This window comes from Trichechus manatus, unplaced genomic scaffold (assembly GCF_000243295.1).
Source record: "Trichechus manatus latirostris isolate Lorelei unplaced genomic scaffold, TriManLat1.0 scaffold00033, whole genome shotgun sequence".
Taxonomy (NCBI): domain Eukaryota; kingdom Metazoa; phylum Chordata; class Mammalia; order Sirenia; family Trichechidae; genus Trichechus; species Trichechus manatus.
The window spans coordinates 20,665,964-20,671,917 of record NW_004443969.1 but is presented as its reverse complement, the minus strand read 5'-3'; the positions used below and the strand labels follow the sequence as shown (position 1 = coordinate 20,671,917).

Sequence of the window (5,954 nt, the reverse complement as noted above, 5' to 3'; positions counted from 1 at the left end):
ACCAGGTTAAAAAAAAGTCATGGTTTCTTGTCCTCACACATATAAATATTTCTGATAGAGAAAGAGACATTAAGCCAGTAATCACAGAAATGGGAGCATAATTACAACCAGGGATGAATGCCGTGAAGGAGGAGCACAGGATGCCGTGAGAGCATCTATCAAGGGACCTGATGTAGATGAGGAATTCGCAAAGAAAGTTTTCTGAGGAATTTGCACTCCATTTTAGACCCGAAGGATAAGTTGGAATTATCAAGGGCTGTAGTTGCTGTTAGGTGCCATCGAGTTAGTTTCAACTCATAGCAACCCGGTGTACGACAGAATGAAACCCTGCCTGGTCCTGCACCATCCTCACAATCATTGCTGTGATTGAGCCCAAGCAACAGCTACAAATGGACAGCCGAAGAGGCCGCAACCGGACTAGCAGCGGCGGCGGGCGGGAGCGATGGTGAAGATGGCAGCGGCGGACGGCGGAGGCGGCGGGGGCCGCTACTACGGCGGCGGCCGTGAGGGCGGCCGGGCGCCTAAGCGGCTCAAGACTGACAAGGCCGGCGACCAGCACCGAGGCGGTGGTGGCGGTGGTGGAGGAGCCAGGGTGGCGGCGGGGAGAATTACGATGACCCTCATAAAACTCCTGCCTCCCCAGTTGTCCACATCAGGGGCTTAATTGATGGCGTGGTGGAAGCTGACCTTGTGGAGGCCTTGCCAAGAGTTTGGACCCATCAGCTATGTGGTGGTAATGCTTAAAAAGAGACAAGCGCTGGTGGAGTTTGAAGATGTGTTGGGGGCTTGCAACGCGGTAAACTACGCAGCCGACAACCAGATCTGTATTGCTGGTCACCCAGCTTTTGTCAACTTCTCTACCAGCCATAAGATCTCCCGCCGCAGGGACTCGGATGACTCCCAGAGTGTCAACAGTGTGCTTCTCTTTACCATCCTGAATCCCATTTATTCCATCACCAAGGATGTTCTTTACACTATCTGTAATCCTTGTGGCCCCGTCCAGAGAATTGTCGTTTTCCGGAAGAATGGAGTCCGGGCCATGGTGGAATTTGTACAAAGTGCCCAGCGGGCCAAGGCCTCACTCAGTGGGGCCGATATCTACTCTGGCTGTTGCATTCTGAAGATAGAGTATGCAAAGCCTACACGTTTGAATGTGTTTAAGAACGATCAGGATACTTGGGATTACACAAACCCAAATCTCAGTGGACAAGGTGACCCTGGCAGCAACCCCAACAAACGTCAGACAGCGCTCATTCCTGGGAGATCACCCCACAGAATATGGAGGGCCCCACGGTGGGTACCACAGCCATTATCATGATGAGGGCTAAGGCCCCCCCACCTCACTACGAAGGGGGACGGAGGGGCCCGCCCGTGGGGGGTCACCACCTGGGCCCCAGTCACTATGGCCCCCAGTATGGGCACCCCCCCACCCCGTCCCTCACCACCAGAGTATGGCCCTCACGCCGACAGCCCTGTGCTCATGGTCTATGGCTTGGATCAATCTAAGATGAACTGTGATCGAGTCTTCAATGTCTTCTGCTTGTACGGCAATGTGGAGAAGGTTAAATTCATGAAAAGCAAGCCGGGGGCCGCCATGGTAGAAATGGCTGATGGCTATGCTGTGGACCGGGCCATCACCTACCTCAACAACAACTTCATGTTCGGGCAGAAACCGAATGTCTGTGTATCAAAGCAACCAGCCATCATGCCTGGTGAGTCATACGGGCTAGAGGACGGGTCCTGCAGTTACAAAGACTTCAGCGGCTCAAGGAACAATCGATTCTCCACCCCGGAGCAGGCAGCAAAGAACCGCATCCAGCACCCCAGCAATGTGCTGCATTTCTTCAACGCCCCGCTGGAGGTGACTGAGGAGAACTTCTTTGAGATCTGCGACAAGCTGGGAGTGAAGCGGCCCTCCTGTGTGAAAGCGTTCTCAGGCAAAAGCGAGCGCAGCTCCTCTGGGCTGCTGGAGTGGGAATCCAAGAGTGATGCCCTGGAAATGCTGGGCTTCCTGAATCATTACCAAAAGAAGAACCCAAACGGGCCATACCCTTACACATTGAAGCTGTGTTTCTGCACTGTTCAGCATGCCTCCTAATTTGGAGCCCAGGAGAGTCCCATCTGAGCAGGAAAACATTTTTCCTTTATGCCGTTTTTGTTTGGTTTTTTTTTTTTTTGGCAAAAGTTCTTGTATTCCTTTTTTTAATGCTAGGTTAGTAGAGCTTAACCATAATGGAAATGCTGGAAGTCTGGAGGGGGAGGGGGAGGGGAACTGATGTCTCCCAAGATTAACCTTCACTTTAAAAAAATTATTGTACACGTGATTTTTCCCCCTATTCATACATTTGTGACACCCATGTACTCTTGGCACATTTCAATAAAATTGTTTGGAAAATAAAATAAAACACTGCCTGGTCCTGCAACATCCTCACAATCATTGCTATGATTGAGCCCAAGCAAGGGAAGGGGAAATAAAAATTTCTTGGGAAGGGGAAAGTGTAGACTAATTTGAAGACTTAAAATAAGACCAGTGTGATAGAAGAGTAATAAATATAAGGATGGGGAGGGCAGCTGCTGGGAAGTCAGCAGGGGTCTGATCATGTGTGTATATATATATATATATATATATTTATATATACACATGCACATACATACATATATGTATGTATATAAAAGAGAGAGAGAGAGAGATTTATATCAAGGAAATGGCTCACCCAGTTGTAGAGGCTGGAAAGTCTCAAGTCTGTAGGTCATGCTGGATGCTTCGCCTGACTCATGCAGCTGCAGGGGCTGACAAACTCAAGATCAGCAGGCCAGATGGCAGGCCTCTGGCTCACAGGCTGCAGAGGCTGACAAATTCCAAGATTAGCGGGTAAGTTGCTAGCTCAAGTCCTAAAAACCAGAGGTCAGATAAACAGGAGCCAGAAGCAGGATCCAGAGTGAACAAAAGCCAGCACGCTTTACCAGAAAGTCCACATATATTGGATGCAGGCCATACCCTCAAGGAAACTCCCTTTCAACTGATTGGGTGATCATAGCAGATCTCATCATGGAGTGATTACAATATACCAGATCTCATTACGGAGGTGACTACATCACTGCATAGCTGCCAAACTACATCATAACTGTCAAACTCCTGAGAATCATGGCCCAGCCAAGTTGACACACAGCCTAAACCATCACACCTGGTACCCTGTGTTTGCAGTCAGGCCATCTTAAATATAATCTCCAGATTTGGTGAAAATTTATCCAGCCATTTCCACGTGATGTAGAAATAAATAGGAAAAAGTGTAACTTATTATTCGATTAACAAATACTGTTTGCAGACAGGTGGTAAATGAGATGCAGTTTCATCTAAATAGCCCTCATGCCACCTTCTTATCTTCAAAATGATATTTTTAATTGCCAAAAATTTGTAAGAAATACATGAAAATAAAAAATAATTGTGTTTTATTGATAAAATTATGGATAAGTTTATATTCTCTTCTAAAATTTCCTTTAAAAGCCTATGTGACATACATCACTGGTAAGCATGTAAATTGGTATAACCACTTTGGAAAACAATTTAACTTTGTAATGAATAATAATACTAAAATTGCAATAAGTGCATAGCTTTCTGAATTTTCATAAGCTTAACACACATCCTGTAATCAAGCCCCCCGGCCAAGAAAGAGAACAAAACCAGTGCCCTTGAAGTTCCCCTCATAATATATTTTTTAAGTTGAACATTCACCCACTCTATAGCAATTCCATATACATACACACACACACATACACACACGTATCTCCAATAGAAATTCTTGCATGCAGTTTCCAGAATTGTACCAGAACGTTCAGAATAGCACTAATTTAAGTGCTTAAAATTGCAAGCAATTCATGTAACAATCACCTGGAAATAATAAATTATGGTGTATTCGCACAATGGAATATAATACAGCAGAGAAAAAATAAAAAGAATGAACTACCTCTAATCACAAAAACCAAGATAAATCTAGAAACATAATGTTGCCTGGGACAACGGACCCTTCTTATAAAGTTTTAAAGTAAACAATATACAGTTTAGTCCTATAAATGTGTAACAAACAAATAGATACAAAACAATGATAAGCATAAAATTAAAAACAGTATTGTTCCTCTGAAGCAAAGCAAAGGAATTGGACAGGAATAAACAAAACAGTGAGATTTTTATAATATATCATTCAAACCATCACAATTTTGAGAGTGAAAGGGTAATATTAACAACAAAATCAGGGCAATAGTAGTAAATAGGGACTGTCCAGGGACATGGGTCACCCTGATTATTGGTAAGACTCCAGTTCTTAGGCTGAGCAATGGGTTCATGGGTGAGCCTTATATTTTAATGAATTCATTCATTCATTAATATTAAAAAAGATAATTAATGAGAAAACGTGGTGTGATGGATCACTTTTATATGGCCTTTCTCAGCATGGTCTTGTAACTCACACCAAATGACTGGGTGGGACTATGCAAATGAAGTGCTTGTGGCCTACTAAGGGGAATGGATAGCTTGCTAATAATGCAAGCAAAGTGCATGGCATCCTTGTGATGGTGGGACCATGGAAATAAGGTGTGTGGAACTCTGACAAGAGGATTGGTCAGTTTTGCCATCCCACTAGGCTTAAAATGAGCCATCCCAGATGTGGGAAGGGGGGACCTACTACCACCAAGAAAGAAGAGCCAGGAGTGTGTCCTTTGGACCCAAGGTCCCTGCACTGAGAACCTCCTAAGACCAAGGAGACAGACAGCTGTAACACTGGAGAGGGCAAGAGACAGCAAGAAGTAGTGGCAGAGAAACAGCGACAGCAGAAGCAGCAGAACCAGGACACCAGTGAGACAGTATAGTAAGAGAGCTGAGTGCCTTTGGGCTGAGGCTTACTGGCGAAGTACGGTGCCTTCAGGTATTTATTAGCAGAGCTAAAAGAGCCTTGTAACACTTGCCCAAGCAAGGCATCAGCCGGGCCAGCCCAAGAGGCCTAAGGGGCCAAGGGGCTGAGAGGCCTAGAGAAGTGTGCCTGCAGGCATAGCTGAGAAGATGTCCCAACCAAAAAACTGTATCCTGAGTCCATCCTGAATTGTAAACTGCTAAACCCTGGTTGCATAGTGGTTAAGAGCTACTGCTGCTAACCAAGAAGTCAGCAATTTGAATCCACCAGCCACTCCTTGGAAACCCTATGGGGCAGTTCTACCCTGTCCAATAGGGTCACTATGAGTCAAAATTGACTCGACAGCAATACGTTTTGGGGGTTTTACTTCCCTAATAAACCCCATAACTGTGAGTATTGTCTGTGAATTATGTGTGGCCATTGCACGGAATTATTGAACTCAGCAGAGAAGTGGAGAGGGCCATGGGAGGGGCAACTGGTGTCAGAATTGGTAAAAAGTTTGGAGAGAGGAGGTATATCTGACCTCTGCCTCATAGGACTCAGCCTTGGCTGTTGATCTGGATTCTCCTTCCCCCTTGTGAAGTTAGAAGAGGTCAGACATCTCTGCCATGCCATTTTTACAGCAAATGTTTTAGTATGTTATGGACCAAGGATTTGTGATTGATCCAATTCAGGATTCATTTGAAGTAGAAATATAATTAATGCTTTGCTAAATTAAAAATATTAACTATTATTGTTATAGTATAGGCCTTAAAGTTAGTCCTTGGAGGCATGATTAAGAAGGATAGAAGAGAACAACTATTTCATAAAGTACATTGACATTCTGGAAAGGAAATTAAAGGGAGGTTTAGCCATTATCCAGTCCTCCTACTTCTCTCTCTTCCTCAGTATTTTCAAAGTCAAGGATCACAATATAACAAATGTAGTGAATCAAATAAGCATTTGACTTCATACAGACTGAGGTTGCCCTAATTTCTTTAGAAACTCTGGACAATTACATGGGTTCAAGTTCTATCCATTTATTAAGCCAAGGTAACTGGAACCTGAGAA

General features: G+C 44.6%; 1 pseudogene; it reads left to right on the top strand.

Annotated features, from left to right (window-relative positions):
• Positions 1-406: 406 nt before the first annotated feature.
• LOC101352524 (heterogeneous nuclear ribonucleoprotein L pseudogene) lies at positions 407-2,116 on the top strand (annotated as a pseudogene).
• Positions 2,117-5,954: the final 3,838 nt, after the last annotated feature.